The sequence below is a fragment of the Bubalus bubalis genome, chromosome 2 (genome assembly GCF_019923935.1).
Source record: "Bubalus bubalis isolate 160015118507 breed Murrah chromosome 2, NDDB_SH_1, whole genome shotgun sequence".
Lineage (NCBI taxonomy): Eukaryota > Metazoa > Chordata > Mammalia > Artiodactyla > Bovidae > Bubalus > Bubalus bubalis.
This window is the reverse complement of record NC_059158.1, coordinates 97724810-97741771: the sequence shown is the minus strand read 5'-3', so window position 1 is coordinate 97741771 and position 16962 is coordinate 97724810. Positions and strand designations below refer to the sequence as shown.

General features: G+C 39.7%; 1 long non-coding RNA gene across 1 annotated transcript in view; it reads left to right on the top strand.

The window, feature by feature from the left end:
* LOC112582194 overlaps positions 1-15970 on the top strand; it is a 44882-nt gene extending 28912 nt beyond the window's left edge. Inside the window, exons 2-3 of the long non-coding RNA XR_003106752.2 lie at positions 15417-15516; positions 15653-15970. This is a non-coding gene — a long non-coding RNA (uncharacterized LOC112582194). The remainder of the gene's footprint in view (positions 1-15416; positions 15517-15652) is intronic.
* The last annotated feature ends 992 nt before the right edge of the window (positions 15971-16962 follow it).

Here is a 16962-nt window from a genome sequence, read left to right as displayed (position 1 = left end):
GGAAAACTAACACTTTCTCCCCACACCCTCCACCCAAACATTGCCACTTTTAATGGGGGAAACATGTTAGAATGCTTCTTTTCAGTCTTTGAAATCTTCCTTTGATAGCATCCCGCCCCCTGCAATCCCCTTCGACTTTGGCATTTGGCTAGTCTTGCATCAGCCATCCCACGACAAAACTCAAGATAAAATGATTAATGCAACTGCTCATAACATCTCAATACCTCTTTCATCAGTTTGGGTGTTAAGTACATTGAAAGGAACCAACAAGGAACCATGAGGTATTGAAATACTCTTCGCATGCCAATTCATAGCCCAGTTCGGTGACCTTTACAGCATTTCTGATCCTTCTCCATCCCATCTCCTACTCAGTTCAGTCCTTCTTCAATATTCATCTGAAAACCATAACCCCAAACATAATCTTCAATGTATCTCTGGTACTCCACCCTAAGAAAGAGCATAACCTCTGAATACCTTGAATTTTTTAATAATAACGAAAAAAAGTCAAGGTAACTTAGCTCTACCTATAGTTCTAAGCAATCAGAGATTTGTTTCCAAATAGCTCTGGGGAATTTCACCATATGACTCCTATTAATGGAAATTGCTGAGCTAATCTTTCCGTGTGACTTTACAAATATTAACTTCCCGTCCAACTTTGTTTGAAGCTTTTCTGTTTTTCTTTTGCTGTTAGAACAAGAACTGTAAATCTGGAAAGGATTTTTAAGATAAATCAAGTCAGTCTTCTAATTTTACAGATGAAGAAATAGGTTTCAGAAGTTGTTACTGACCATTAAATGACTGTGCGAGTTTGAGCAATTTGATTCACTGACTTTAAAAACCGGCTTGGAATTTAGGAAATAGGTTTTTAGGCATTATCTACATAAAAGGTAAGGAAAAGTGAGGGAAATTGACATATAACCCAGGTTATCTGAATTCAGTGTTGCAAGATTTTCTTTTATCCTACAAGCATTATTATTAATGGTGGTGTCAATATTTGGAAGTTGTTCATTTAAAAGGTTATATTGTAGAGAATATGTTAAGGTCACCAGATCAGCCAACCAAAGGGTCGTCATTATTAATAGGGGCTTATATGGCAGGGTAATTTCTCCAGAGTATATTTTGCTACAGCTCCTTGAATTAAAAACCCTGAAAGATGCAGCAGCATCATAAAACTTAGATTTTAACAAGCTTTGGTGATTGGGTTTTCACAGAACAATGTAAAGCCCTCTTGGATTTTCAGTGAAGTTAAACAGTGAATAGCTTTTGAATGAGTGATGAACAAGTCACAAGATGGGGCAAAAAGCCCTGCTTGTATTTGGCATGCCAAAAATTCTTTCTCAACAACACTGTAATCCTTCTTACATTTGTAAAAGTTGAAATTCTTCCACGTTTGTAGGTTTGTTCCATTTCTTTAGATCAAATGCTTTTTTTTTTTTTTATGGTATCCTGTTTTGACTTTTTTACTTTAGTTTTTTGGAATAGAAGAAATAATTTTTTTATTGGCTTTTTTTTACCTTCTGGTGATTTTTTTTTCACAATTAAATATTTTAACATATTACTAGGTTTACACAGGACATATGGTGTACTTTATAAGCTACTATTATCCTTTCACATATCTCCTCAGGTGGAGAAAAAATACTTGGCATTCATTCATGTATGATTCATGATCTTCTGACTTTGTATTTGTGGTGGCCATAGTGACCCAGGGCTTAAAAAAGCACATGCTATTTCAAGGCAAATCTGACGTTTATCTTTGTTTCTTAAGCTATTCCAATTAAGGTAGAACACTGTGAAAAACAACAGTTCATACAGTTTGTTTTTCCTTGCTAAGTTGCTTCAGTCATGTTCGACTCTTTGCGACCCTATGGACTTGTAGCCCTCCAGGCTCCTCTGTCCATGGGATTCTCCAGGCAAGAATACCGGAGTGGGTTGCCATGCCCTCCTCCAGGAGATCTTCCTGACCCAGGGATCAAACTGGCATCTCTTATGTCTCCTGCATTACAGGCAGGTTCTTTACCACTAGCACCACCTGGGAAGCTCATTTGTTTTTCTTTAGGGAGGGGCAAATGTATGACCAATTAAAAGAAAGCCAATAGCTACTGGTGATATAATTTCAAAACTAAAATTTTCTAGAAAAGAAATCCTTACTCATGTATATATTTCTATGTGGAAAATTGTTTTTTTTTTAATCAAAAAAAATTTTTTTTCTTGAGAAATGAGTGACCACTTAAAGCCACAAATACTACAATTTCACATGTGGGAGGATCTTTTTTGTTTGTTTGTTTGTTTTTAAGATCTTAATTTCTCTCACTGCATAGAGAAGAGATGACTTTCATTTCACCATATATTGGGTTTTATGGTGAAAGATGACTTAATAATTGCAGCCTTACTATTCATGTTATTTCTACTTTGTACTTCCTAAGGAATGGCTCATTACATGACATCAAAGCCAAATCCTGCAATTAGAAAAGTTTGTATTATGTAGATTTTGAAAAGAGAAAACAACAAAACCACCTCAAATTCTTGAAACAACAAAAGAGAAAACTCAGCAAGAAAACAAGTCTTGGCATTTACTCACCTCTTCTAACCTGTGCTCTTTCATAAAATAAAAGAGGTTGGAGGAATTGTTGTGAACAAAGGGTCTTAATTGCAAAAAAATTTTTAGGAATGTTTGAGAGGAAATGACAGAGTGCATTCATTGAGCCTGGACCAAGCATCTTTGTTTCATGTTTTTCAGTTTTGTTCTGTCTAAATATTCATTTAGAATTTGAATTTCGGAATGACACTATGGCATTCTTCCACTTATGTTATATAGAGCAGAGTCGTGAACTCAGGACTACCAACCAACCAAATAAAAGCGTATTTGGAAACACAAGCTGTAAGACACAGCTCATGCACAGAAATCTCATTCCTGGGTTCATGTACACTTGGAGGGAAGAATCAACACGCCAATGCTGGAGCCCCTCTACTGTCAGGGATGAGCTTGGTTTCTGGAAGTGTCTTTTACAAAACTACAAAGAATTGTGGAGAGAAATGCATTGATGACAGGTGGGCTCTTCCCCACTAAGTGGGATGGATGGAGGGAGTTGGGACAATAGCTTGCAGTATTTGAGTATAGTGATTTTTTTCTTATAAAGATGGAAGCTATTTTTTAAGCATGCAATTTCAATGGGGCATGTTTGATTTATGACTAAGAATTCTTTTTCTCCATGCCGTATTGGCAGTCTTGTATGTAATTAAAAGGTTCCCTCCTGGGAAACTTTTCCCTTCTGAAACACATTGGGCTGAATTCTGTTTTACCAACGTAGTACATATGGCATGGACCATTTAGGTTTAAAACACATCAAAAATATGGAAAATTGAGATGTTTTCTCTCTTGATTTAATACAGTAAAAACCTCTGTCCATCTACTACGGTTTGCAGGCATTCAGTATAATATTGGTATGAACAACTTAGAGAATTCTTAGCTTCATCTGCACCTCAGTCTTGTCAGAATGACATGGGTGTGTGAGTTTAGTTGGCTTTAACTGGATATGAACCTAAGCACATATTAGACATGCAAATTGAGTCTCCTTTTTTAACCATAAATGGCATGAACATAAATTCCAAAGCTGATTCCACAGTAAATGACGTGAGATAACAATATTACTTCCTTTTGTGGACCTGTTTCTCCTGCCACGAGACATAAAACTTCTTTACCTCTCTGGAGGCTTGTCCGTGCAAGCCCATAAACATTTACCTGTATAAACTTATAATTAAAAGAATATATCTTAATCCTTTAGCAAGTAATTATATTGAGTGTTATTCACCCTTCATGAGAAATCCCTTAAAGATCTAAAGGGTGACAGCCTCATCAAGTTCTTATTGCCTCCCTTGATGCATTTCCATTTTTGGAAGTCTCCTCTCACTTTCTGCTTGTCATACAAGAACAAAAAAAGGAATTCAAAGGAAGGAACCTTGCAAGAAGAACTTCATTAAATCATTATCAAATTGGAAAATTATATACCCAAATATCCCACACATGTATAATAAGATGACAGATACATGTGTTTGCATGTTTGGATGAGATACACAGTCTTGGCAAGTATAAATATGCATAATTTTCTCATACAACATAATTAGAGAAAATTACATATCTAGCCAATTAGTCTTTGGAACAATTTTCTTCATATTTTCTTTCTCCTGAGCTCAAACGTTCTTGATAACCTGCTGCTACCTTCCTTGTCTGGAGTCTAACACTCACATGCTCCCCTTTTCCACTCTCCTCTATCTTCCTTCACATTGTATGCCTTGCTTGCAGGGCCACCTCTTTCCTCCTCCTCCTCTGGTTTTGTTCATTTTCCCAGCCCCTTCCACGTCTCAGATACCGGGCAAGACTCCAGCTGTTTGTGGGTGGAAAAAACAATTACATAGAAACTCTGATAGAAACACAGAAGACTCCCTGTCTGATGTCATGGATGGCCCCAGACCTCCGCTGGTTCTCTGCATCCGTTTGGCCCTCAGTCACAAAGAAGAGAAGAAGATGTCATCACTCTAGGCCAGAATTTGGTTACCACGGAGTCCTTCCATTCCAGTCCACTGGCTTAAAGGAAGCCCAGTGTAGCTGAAGCACTTCCTTCAGAGTATCTCCATATCTCCTGAGAAGGCAGAAGCTTGCAGGTTTTGGAGAGCCAGCATTTAAGGCTAAGCTTTTCATGCATATCAGTCCCAAGAGTGGAGCAACAGTGGGATGCCCAGCCATGTTCCTACAAGCCTGAGCTATTTTGCAGGTTCTGGAAAACCCCCATTTGCAAGTTAAAGGTATACTCCTGGTTTGAGCTCCTTGTGTTAAATAGCAAATTCCCACTGGCAATCTATTTTACATATGGTAATATATATGATTCAATGCTACTCTCTCAATTTGCCTCATCCTTTCCTTCTACTAGTGTCCACAAGTCTCTGTTACAATCTAGAGGGGTTGGATAGGGTGGGAGGTGGGAGGGAGGTTCCAGAGGGAGGGGACACATGTATACTTATGCAGAAATGGTATGGACCTAACAGAAGCAGAAGATATTAAGAAGAGGTGGCAAGAATACAGCGAAGAACTGTACAAAAAAAATCTTCACAACCCAGATAATCATGATGGTGTGATCACTCACCTAGAGCCAGACATCCTGGAATGAGAAGTCAAGTGGGCCCTTAGGAAGGATCACTATGAACAAGGCTACTGGAAGTGATGGAATTCCAGTTGAGCTATTTCAAATCCTGGAAGATGATGCTGTGAAAGTGCTACACTCAATATGCCAGCAAATTTGGAAAACTCAGCAGTGGCCACAGGACTGGAAAAGGTCAGTTTTCATTCCAATCCCAAAGAAAGGAAATGCCAAAGAATGCTCAAACTACTGCACAATTGTACTCATCTCACACTAGTAAGAGCTAGTAAAGTAATGCTCAAAATTCTCCAAGCCAGGCTTCAGCAACATGTGAACCGTGAACTTCCAGATGTTCAAGCTGGTTTTAAAAAAGGCAGAGAAAAAAAAAAAATAAAAAAGGCAGAGGAACCAGAGATCAAATTGCCAACATCTACTGGATCATCCAAAAAGTAAGAGAGTTCCAGAAAAATATCTATTTCTGCTTTAAAAGAGATGGGAACACCAGACCACCTGACCTGCCTCTTGAGAAACCTATATGCAAGTCAGGAAGCAACAGTTAGAACTGGACATGGAACAACAGACTGGTTCCAAATAGGAAAAGGAGTACGTCAAGGCTGTATATTGTCACCGTGCTTATTTAACTTGTATGCTGAGTACATCATGCGAAATGCTGGGCTGGATGAAGCACAAGCTGAAATCAAGAGTGCTGGGTGAAATATCAATAACCTCAGATATGCAGATGACACCACCCTTATGGCAGAAAGTGAGGAAGAACTAAAGAGCCTCTTGATGAAAGTGAATGAGGAGAGTGAAAAAGTTGGCTTAAAACTCAACGTTCAGAAAACTAAGATCATGGCATCTGGTCCCATCACTTCATGGCAAAAAGATGGGGAAACAGTGGCTGATTTTATTTTTCTGGGCTCCAAAATCACTGCAGATGGTGATTGCAGCCATGGAATTAAAAGATGCTTACTCCTTGGAAGAAAAGTTATGACCAACCTAAACAGCATATTAAACAGCAGAGACATAGCTTTGTCAACAAAGGTATGTCTAGTCAAAGCTACTATGGTTTTTCCAGTAGTTGTGTATGGATGTGAGCAGTGGACTATAAAGAAAGTTGAGCACTGAAGAACTGATGCTTTTGAACTGTGGTGTTGGAAAAGACTCTTGAGAGTCCCTTGGACTGCAAGGAGATCCAACCAGTCCATCCTAAAGGAGATCAGTCCTGGGTATTCATTGGAAGGACTGATGCTGAAGCTGAAACTCCAATACTTTAGCCACCTGATGTGAAGAGCTGACTCATTGGAAAAGACCCTGATGCTAGGAAAGATTGAGGGCAGGAGGAGAAGGGGACAGCAGAGGATGAGATGGTTGGATGGTATCACCGACTTGATGGACATGGGTTTGGGTGGACTCCAGGAATTGGTGATGGACAGGGAAGCCTGGTGTGCTGCGGTTCATGGGGTCACAAAGAGTCAGACACGACTGAGTGACTGAACTGAACTGAACTGATGGCTGATTCATGTTGATATATGGCAGAAACCAACACAATATTGCAAAGCAATTATCTTCCAATTAAAAATAAGTCTAAAAAGAAAAAAAGAAAGAGAAAGGTATACTCTTCAGTGGGAGAGCCTGCTTCTGCCCCAAGAGCCACTCAGCAAGCTCTCTTTGCAGCCTGGCAAGACCTAGGAATGTCATATTTTGCCATCAACTCTCTGAATACCTACATCAGCCTTGTCAGAGTGCAAAGTATTCAGACAGCTCTGCCTTGTCAAGGTAGGGATTTCTCACAGATTTCCCTCGCTCTCTCTCTCCACCTTCCCTGTGAACACACAGAGACAAGGTTGAGGCTCCTATGCCCCCACGACAATGTTTCACCTTTTTCTGTAAGTCATTGGTCTTCTTTTTTTTTTTTTTTTCAAAGTCATTGGTCTTTGAAGCATGTTTCAAAGCAGACTTTGAAGCCATGTTTCCCCCATAAATTAGTAAGTGAATAAAATATCCCCCATGACAGTTTAATACCATAGTGAAAGTCACTCGGTCATCTCTGACTCTTTGCGACCCTATGGCCTATATAGTCCATGGAATTCTCCAGGCCAGAATACTGGAGTGGGTAGCTTTTCCCTTCTCCAGGGAATCTTCCCAACCCAGGGATTGAGCCCAGGTCTCCCGCATTACAGGCGGATTCTTTACCAGCTGAGCCACCATAGATATATCAGATATTTGTTTGTGTACTGTATCTATCTCTGTGTTTAATATGTAACACAAGTTAGATGCTTTTACTCCCCAAGAGCCAATCTTTACCATTTGGAGGTGATACTGTCCCCATCAAAAGGCGCCCTATCACTATTACCTCTTTAGCCTTTAGGTTATCTCTTATATCTGTGATGGTCTCCCACACACAACCTGCCACAGCATTCTCTCAGCTGGAGTTCATTTCATGTGCATTCTGCCAACACTAAGATGCACCAGGAATTTACACAGAGTTGTCTGGGCCACAGGTTGAACCTTCATGAAGAAGGAAGTGGTCCAAAAATAAAAGGCAGGTAACATTCCTGTGGAGTTAACCACTGTACTAGCCAGAAAGCATTCCCCCAATCTCAGGCTGATCATTTCCTGGTTCTTTTTTCTACATACTCAGGGATACAGAGCTGATGCATGGGAAATACACTGTTTATGAAATATTCCTAATGGAATAAGGATTAATGCTGGAGTGGGGCTGGCCTGCATGCCTTGCACAGGAGTGCTGGCTGGGGGTGGGGTGGGAGGTTGAGAAAAGAAATGGTGCAGGGCAGCCCTACTGAAGATTAAAGAGATGATAGCTTTAGCACAGTGGTCCATCTGAAGCCCAAGGACTCAGCCTCCTCTTAAACCTCCACTTTGCACTCACTCTGTACAATGCTTCTTGTATTTGAGACACAGCATGGTCAGGGCCACATTTTAGGAAGCTCAATCACTACTCTTTAGAAATACATTTAATGACTTTCAATTATCCACAGATTAAAATGCATTATTAAACTAGCATTTCAAACCCTTGGTGGAATGACCCTGCTCATTTATCTGCTACTTTTCTCTGACCTGCAGTCTACATCCTGTGAAACACCAGCTCTAAACTCATTACGACCCAAATGCCCACTTACATGCCTTTACTGGTGCTCTGATCTCTTCATTATCAGCTCCCCTTCGCTTGCCACCTATTCAAATCCTGCCCTTCCTACACCTTCAAGGTCAGCTTCTAGAAGACAATTTCTGTGTGTTTTTTTTTTTTTTCAAATAGATATTAATTCCTTCTTCTTCAAACTCTTATTTAATTCCCCTGTGCAATCACCAAAGAGGAAATTAAATGACAGTAAAGGGTAAAATAAACTGTTTTGCTTCTCTATTAACCTGTATTGTCCACTGGGAACAAGGATTCAGTTACATCCATCTTTGAATCTTACACAGTGACTAGTACACATACTGAGAACACAATAAAAGCCCTGAATTTCCTGTGTTTATTCTGTTCTGTTGTTGTTTCCTGGCTGGAATAGGACAGAACTTTGCTGAAAACATCCATCTCATAGGATAATGAGACCTCTAAAGGATAATGAGACCTCTAAAGGATAATGAGACCTCAGCTGACTCTAACACTAAAGACAGATTCATTTAGATAAGCAGTGAAAGTGAAAGTCACTCAGTCATGTCCAACTCTTTGTAACCCCGTGGACTATACAGTCCATGCAATTCTCTAGGACAGAATACTGGAGTGGGTAGCCTTTCCCTTCTCCAGGGGATCTTCCCAGCCAGGGATCGAACCCAGGTCTCCTGCCTTGCAGGGGGATTCTTTACTAACTGAGCTATCAGGGAAGCCCAGATAAGCAGGGACAAGGGATATTGATGTCATTGTCAGTCTTTTGGTTTTGCTTTGTTTGCTGTACTTTTCAATGTTTTCTTTGAGAAAAAAGAATTGATATAACCAATGAAACATGTAACCTAGATGCTTTTCTCTCTTGGAGATTAATATTTCCCATTAACCCCAAACTAAAAATAGTCCTTTTTACTGGATTTGATGGGGACCAGTCACATGGTTTGCTGGTTCCAACAACCCAACTCAAGAAATCATTCATTTGCTCTTACTATTTTTTCTCAGGTCATCTTTTTTTGGGGTGATTTCCCTGCTGCCCAGCTCCTCGGATAATTTAAACAATGTAGCGAGATGCGCAAATCTAGCTTTTATTATTATGTGTGTATAAGAATACACGTTGTTGTTGTTTGTGATATTTTTTTCATTGTTTTAAAAGACAAGTCATATCCAGGATCCAGTGAAAAAACTGAAACAATCCAGAAGACATTGCTGAGGTGAAAGCCACTGTGTGCTTGAGATTCAACAGCAAAGCAGTTGAAATCTGAAGTATGGCTTTTTTCTCCCCTTTTGGTAACCATGGGGATAGCAGAATATCTTACATACAAAGCTTGTGGGAAGGAATAACCTTGGAAATGCTTCTGCTGAAGAGTGATTTAAGCCTTGTTCTGACACATGAATCATGGGGTGGTGCTTTCTGTCAACATTCTTTGCTGTCTTCAGAACCAGAAAAGCCGGTATCTGCCTGGTTACTGGTACTGCCACCACTGCTGGGGAAGAGCATTGTGACAGCGGAATTTTTCTGAAATCATTTTTAAATAGTTGCATATGCCCAGGAACACTCAAATGATATTTTCATCACAGATATATTATGGACATATTATTGATATCCTGCACTATATAAAGTGAATTTGGAACAATTTAATTTTTATTCTTAATTGAGAGAAGAAAATATTCCAAGACATTCTTTTAGCCTCTGACGATGTCTAGGTGTTGTGTATGATGCAGTGTGCCTCTTTGATTAATTTTAATTCAATATTATCGTCAACATTCACATCTTAAAGTGGCTACATGCAGTTATATATGTTAATTCAATGATTATGATTGTGAATGTGATTTGTATTGTCCTTTTCTTTTCTTGTGGAAATCATCATTTTAGATCACTTTTTTCTTAGAAAAGCAAAATAAACATAAATATATATTAAAAACATTCTAGAAATTACTAAATTAGCTTTCTTTAATGGCTTTTAATTCATTTGAAAGGGAGAGAGTATCAGAGAAGAGTACATGGCTAGATCATGCAATTAAACTCTTTTTATTTACTTATTTTTTAATTTCATTTACTTATTTTTATTTACTTATCTAAACATTTTATCAGAAATCATTTTATGTTTTCTTTGCTGGCTATGATCCTTTGAATAATTGCGTCTATATCATTCTTCACCTTATATTTATAATATATTTTTATATATAATATAATATATATTTCTCTATAAATTACTTCTTCATCCCCCTCATAAAAATCAAACAAAATTAATTTTTAAAAAACTTTCTTTGGGATTTCCCTGGTGGTCCAGTGGTTAAGAATCTGCCTGCCAATTCAGGTGACATGGGTTCAATCCCTGGTTCAGGAAGATCCCACATGCTGTGGAGCACCTAAGTCCATGTATCACAACCTCTGAGCCCATGGAGCAACTAATCCATGCTCACAATCTCTGCAGCCCTCTGGGCTGCAGCTTCTGAAGCCCATGTACCCTAGAGCCTGTGCTCTGCAACAAGAGAAGCTACAATAAGAAACCTGTGTATCGCAACAAAGAGTAACCCACCCCCCACCACAACTCACTGCAACAAGAGAAAGCCCATATGCAGCAATGAAGACCTAGCCAAAAATAATACATAAATAAATATTATTTTAAAGTCTTCTTTCAATGTATCAGTAGATATTAGATTATTTCCTTCTTTGGCTCTTCCCTTTCCATCATACCTTGACCAGTTATATGTATATATATATATATATATATATATGTGTGTGTGTGTTATACGTTAGTCGCTCAGTTGTGTCCACTCTTTGCAATCCCATGGACTGTAGCCTGCCAGGCTCCTCTGTCTATGGGATTTCCCAGGCAAGAATACTGGAGCGGGTAACCATTCCCTTTTCCAGGGCATCTTCTCGATCCAGGGATTGAACCCAGGTTCCCTGCATTCCAGGCAGATTCTTTGCCATTTGAGCTACCAGGGAAGCCATATATAATCCAGTCTGGGACCCTAAACATAGCCAGGAAGGGAAGGTTGCTTTTCATGTTACTGCACTGTCTTCCACTCCCACAAGTCACTCACTGCCATAACACTGGGCTCTATGAACCCTCTGTGCCCGTGAACATTGAATATTAGAAATAGTTCCTCCACCACACAAATTTTTAACCAACCCTGCTTCTTTGCACCACTCATACCATACTGCAACAATGTCCATAATACCTTTAAATATGCAATTTTATTTATTAACCTACACATTCATCTTCCCAGCAAGACTTTAATTACTCTTAGGACAGAGAAAATAACTGATCCATCTTTGTGTGCTTCCTAGCACTTGGCTCCATGTATGGCGGCATATCACAGATGTCCAAAAAAGGACAAATGTAGAGAGTTCCATCTCCTTTTCCCAGCTCAATAAAAAAATCTGCTTCTGTTATAATGTTGAAACCATTGTGGGCTTATTATAGGAAGTCTTTAACTCATAAATTGGTTCTATTCCAGAAAGCACCTCTGAGGTTATATGACACAGAAACCCATTAACCATCCCTGGAGGTATCAGTTGCCAAGATGTGGTGTTGGATGGGGTCCTATGAGCATGGTGAAAGGACTATATAGAATTGCTCTCTGGGAGCCGGTGGCCGTGGAACGGTGAAGAAAGGAAGAAGACAGAGAATGAAGGCAGTTTCTGCTACCAGCTGTGGCTTTGTCAAAATTCTAAAATACATAAAGGTCATTTGAAATAGTCTTCCACATTTTATTTTTTATTATTTGCAACTGTCTTGCAAATCGTGCTGTGCTTTCCTTACTCACCCCTACATCTCACCTGACAGTGATTTACTCACCCCTATTCCCACCTGCACCACGACTTTTTGCTGGTCTCTACCTTTCCTGTAAAAGCACTTGTAGGACTGGGAAATGAGAAAGACTAAAAGAAAGAGGAAGCTGATTTTAACAAGAATGGCAGCAGCTCTGATTAAACTAATATCCACTAAGGTTGGAATGACTAATAGCATTTTTAATTCTTATGTGATTTGCATTTTGATGTCTTGCCCCACAGCAAAGTGTATCAGTTCCTGCTTTTCTCTAAGTTCATACTCTGCAACTTTCTCACAGCTCTGGTTGCTTGTTTATTGCTGTGGCTGATGCACGTGTGTGTGTGGGTGGGGTGGGGGGGTGGTCCTTTGTGTTGGTTTTGGCAGAATCACCATGGTCTTTAGCATGAGGGAAAAGAGAACATTGAAGAGGGAAGACTGCACTGGTTCCAAGTGTGGGTTATTTGTAAATCAGGTGTTCCTAACTGAACAATTGCTTACACATCTAAATATTCTTCATAATGGCTATGTTACAAATCAACATTTTTGTACAAAGGTGAATGGAGGTTTTGCAGAATTTGTAAGCTTGGAATTTGTGGGCCTGAAACTCTGATCTATGACTTTTTGCTTGAAAGTCAGGAATGTGTAGTATGTGGGAAAGTGCTGTTGGGGCTTAGAATCCATTTGGGGCTCCATTTCATAGTCTTTGCAGCTTGAAAAAATAATCCACTGAAAATCTTTGTTGGGGAATGGAGCCTTCAAACAAGTTTTCTTTATCCTTTTGTGATTGTAGAAATTTGATTAGATCAATTAGGGAGAGGTCATATTTCCTAAATGTCCAGGGGGAATTTCATGTTTTATTCTTTGATAATTCACATACAGTTAAAGAGTGTGAACAAGCCTCAGACATCAGAGAACATTGCCAGCTTCCTTGAAGAGCCTGTAAAAAAATATTTTTTGGGTCAATAATGTTTGATGTAAAAGAAATCAATCAACTACAATGATGGTGGCCTCCATTGTATTCCTTTATAATGTAAATCTCTATGTAGATAACATCTAATTTAGGTAACATATAAATATGTATACATGTTACTTACACAAATTTATATGTATGGTAAAAAGTATATATAGCTGAACATATATACCACATGTATTTGCATTATAGTGTCATGTTTCATTATACACATTATATATATAATTCTACATAAAAAAAACTGAAATATGGTTATTTCTGAAGCACTATAAATGAATTTACAGCCCTGTAACTGAGTCTAGCCCCCAGCACCTCTTCCCAACTAAAGGACGTGCTGGGAAGGGCCCGGCTGGAACAGCTGTGTGACTGAGAACATTCCCGAGCCCCTCGTGCCCTCAGCCCTGTACCTTTAATCCATTTGAAGCTGGATTAAAGTAGGGGTTGGTGTACTGTTATATCCTGTTGACGTATTCCTCCTTGCTCAAATGACATCCCTCTGTGGTCTAAGTCCACAGACTCTTTCTGTAATTATATTTCTTACTGTTATTTTTAAATCACATTTTCTTTGGTTAACAAATATTTATTTAAACTTCTTGTTTTTTTATAATTTTGCTTTTGTTTATTTTTGACCCTGCTGGGTTCTCCTTGCTGCACGTGGGCTTTTCTCTAGTTGCAGCAAGCAGGGCTACTTCCTAGAACAGGTTTCTCATGGCGGTGGCTTCTCTTGTTGCAGAGCACAGGCTCTAACGTCCACAGGCTTCGCCTGTTGTGGCTCATGGGCTCAGTAGTTGCAGCGCCAGTGCTCTAGAACATAGGCTCCATAGTCGTGGCGCCTGGGCTAAGTTGCTCAGAGGCATGTGGATCTTCCTGGACCAGGGATTGAACCTGTGTTTCCTTCATTGACAGGTGGATTCTTTACCATTGAGCCACCTGGGAAGCCCCAGTGAATATTTACTGAAGGCCTACTGCGTTCAGATACCACAATGGGGAAGATGTTCCTCTTACTTTTAGGGAGCTCATCATCTAGAGAGAATTATTGCCTCATATTATGTGTCTAATAACTTTGTATGATAATTGTGTGTTTGGGTTTACAGATTTATGGACTTTTTATAAAGCATTTATGTGCAGATGTAGTGAGAAGTAAGAGAGAAATATGACATAGTTATTTGCAATGAATTCTAAGTGCAGATCTAGGAACCAAATTAAGGGAAAAAGTCACTGTAACGAGAAGATAAAGTACATCCTATAAACAAAAAATAGAGTTTTAGCTTGTGAAGAAAATTAAAAAAACCAATAATGTGCAGTTTTCTGACAGTGATTGGTGAGTTTCCAAATATCTCTAGCCTAAGTTATTAAAGTTAAATAGTAAAACAATATATCTTCATAAGTCCTCATGTAACTGACTTTATAACTATATTATTGATCAAATGTGGTTTCCCTTTACTAAGAAAAAAAAGCCTTTAAAAAAATCTCATATAGCTTTTGGGTGATCAAATACTTTGTAGAGGGTAACATTTTGATGAAGAAGGTGAGACTAAACCAGAAACATATGGATTACATTTACCTGTAAATGTGTAGATTTTTTAAGAGGTTACAAGGAAAATTTCTGACAAAAAGTCTCTTGATTTGGAGTATGAAATATATCTTTAAAAGACAAAAAAGGTAGATAAGAGGAAAATTGAATATATAGCATCTACAAGAAGTTGAATTGCTTTCCCATTCAAAAATGTCTAAGTCTACTCTGGAAAAGCACAGCAACTCCTAGAATGACTGGTCTGTGCTAAAAATTCAATTGTGGAGTTACCCAAAAGGCCTCCAGTTGCACAGTCTTACAAATATTACCCTGAATAATACACGATTCCCAACAGGTGACTTGGAAAATCTCTTACTAGTGGCTGGGGAGTAGATACAATGCATACATGCATGCACATCTGTGTGTGTGTGTGTGTGTGTGTGCATAAAACATCTTCTAGCATGTTTTTGGAAATAGAGCATTTATATCCCAATAATGCATTGTCTTATTACATTTTATGATGCATTTGCATGGATATCATTCACATGTATAAGGTTACACACCTTTTTAAACTTAGAAAACGCATATAATAACTTTCCTGAAAGATGGATCAGGTGTACACACTTGAGCCTTCAGAAAGGAATGAGAAAGGAGACTTGGACACGTACTCCCTCCATTGTGAGGATGGTGGCTTGTTCATGGTTTTCCTTTAATCTCTGCTCTATTCTCAATTACCTATTGCCCGTGTAGGAGAGATTCCAGGGTTTCTGAAACTAGCTTTTCACTGGATAACTGTAGGAAATTTCCTCCTTGCAGGATGATGATACATATTCTGCAAATCTTCATGAAACCCAAATTCATCCCCTTGTCTCTTGCCATTTCCTCCTAGACACTGTCTAGTGTCCAAGGAGGGCACTGAAGAGTTCCAGAGGTGACAGAAGAAGAGAACTATTCAGAAAGCAGACCAAAAGTAGGGCGGCACCACACTGGTGAGTGGTCCTCGAGCCTGAAGTGGTTCATGGGTACAACCAGGGTTGGGGGTGACCATGTAATTGGGGGAAGTGATTCAAACCATGGGGCCTCCTGACAAAGTCTCCCATAATGTCCAAATATTTCACACTTCAGCACTGTGCCCAGGGCTGGCTCTAGACCTCCAGGAATTGCTCTTGTGGACTTAACATTGAACTGAAGACCAATGGGACTTGGAATCTCCCGTGTCATTGCCTCTGATCCTGGCGAGCCAGTTGCCTCCCTCCCTGTACTAGCTCCTCTGACCAAGCTTCCTGGAGCTCCTGATGTCTAGAGTGCCTTGCTGACCACGTGGAACAGGAGGAGCTGTTTCCACACTCCAGTAGAAGCCTCTATGTGCAAATTCTTCATTTGTGTGAATACTTCTCTTTTGTTAAGTACCATTCAGCCTTCTTGAATGATAATAAACATAACTATGACTTTTTTTATTTTTTACAGTGTCAGGCATGAATCACTTTCTGTTGCTCAGAAATTGTACATCTTTTCCTAGAATACTATAAGATTTCTCATTTTCTAACATGGTTTTGGAATTTATAAGACAGCTGCCTCATTATTTTCACACCCAGAAAGTATGGAGAGGGCCTGGTTGTTGCTTTGGCTCCATCATGGGGCTGGCACCACAGCCCTTGCCGTGCAGCCAAGAGCAGAGTATAACACTGCTCCTCACCCACAGATCTAGATCTTTCTTCACCCAAGCATCACTGGCAACATGTACAAATCCTGACAAAGGAGCCTGGCAGGTAAATCCCAATGTTACATGGCAACTGTATCAATCACAGGATCTCTAAAAGAACCAGGAAGTCAGGTCACCCTTTCCAAAAACTCTTGGGCATGTGGGCACATGTATGGCCAGGTAATTCCTGGGTCCTGAGCTTTGGCACCAAGGCAATGGCACCCCACTCCAGTACTCTTGCCTGGAAAATCCCGTGGGCAGAGGAGTCCATGGGGTCGCTAAGAGTTGGACACGACTGAGCGACTTCACCTTCATTTTTCTCTTTCATGCATTGGAGAAGGAGATGGCAACCCACTCCAGTGTTCTTGCCTGGAGAATCCCAGGGATGGCGGAGCCTGGCGGGCTGCCGTCTATGGAGTCACACAGAGTCGAACACGACTGAAGCGACTTAGCAGCAGCAGCAGAGCACTGCATCCCAGGTAATTTTCTTCCAGTCCTCCCTGGTGGTCAGTCCTAGAAATACCTGCAGGGGGACAGACTCTTGGTCTTAGAATGGCCTGGTTTCCCAGTCTCATAAAAAGGGCAGAGCTGGAAGGGTTATATGATACTGTGAGATTCTGGACCAGTTTTTCAAGTCTGCCACTTCTTCACCCAATTCTCTATCAATGGCTCTTAAAGTTTTTAAACTACGATCCACAGAAATCTCAACCTAGCACAAATGCACCCACATACA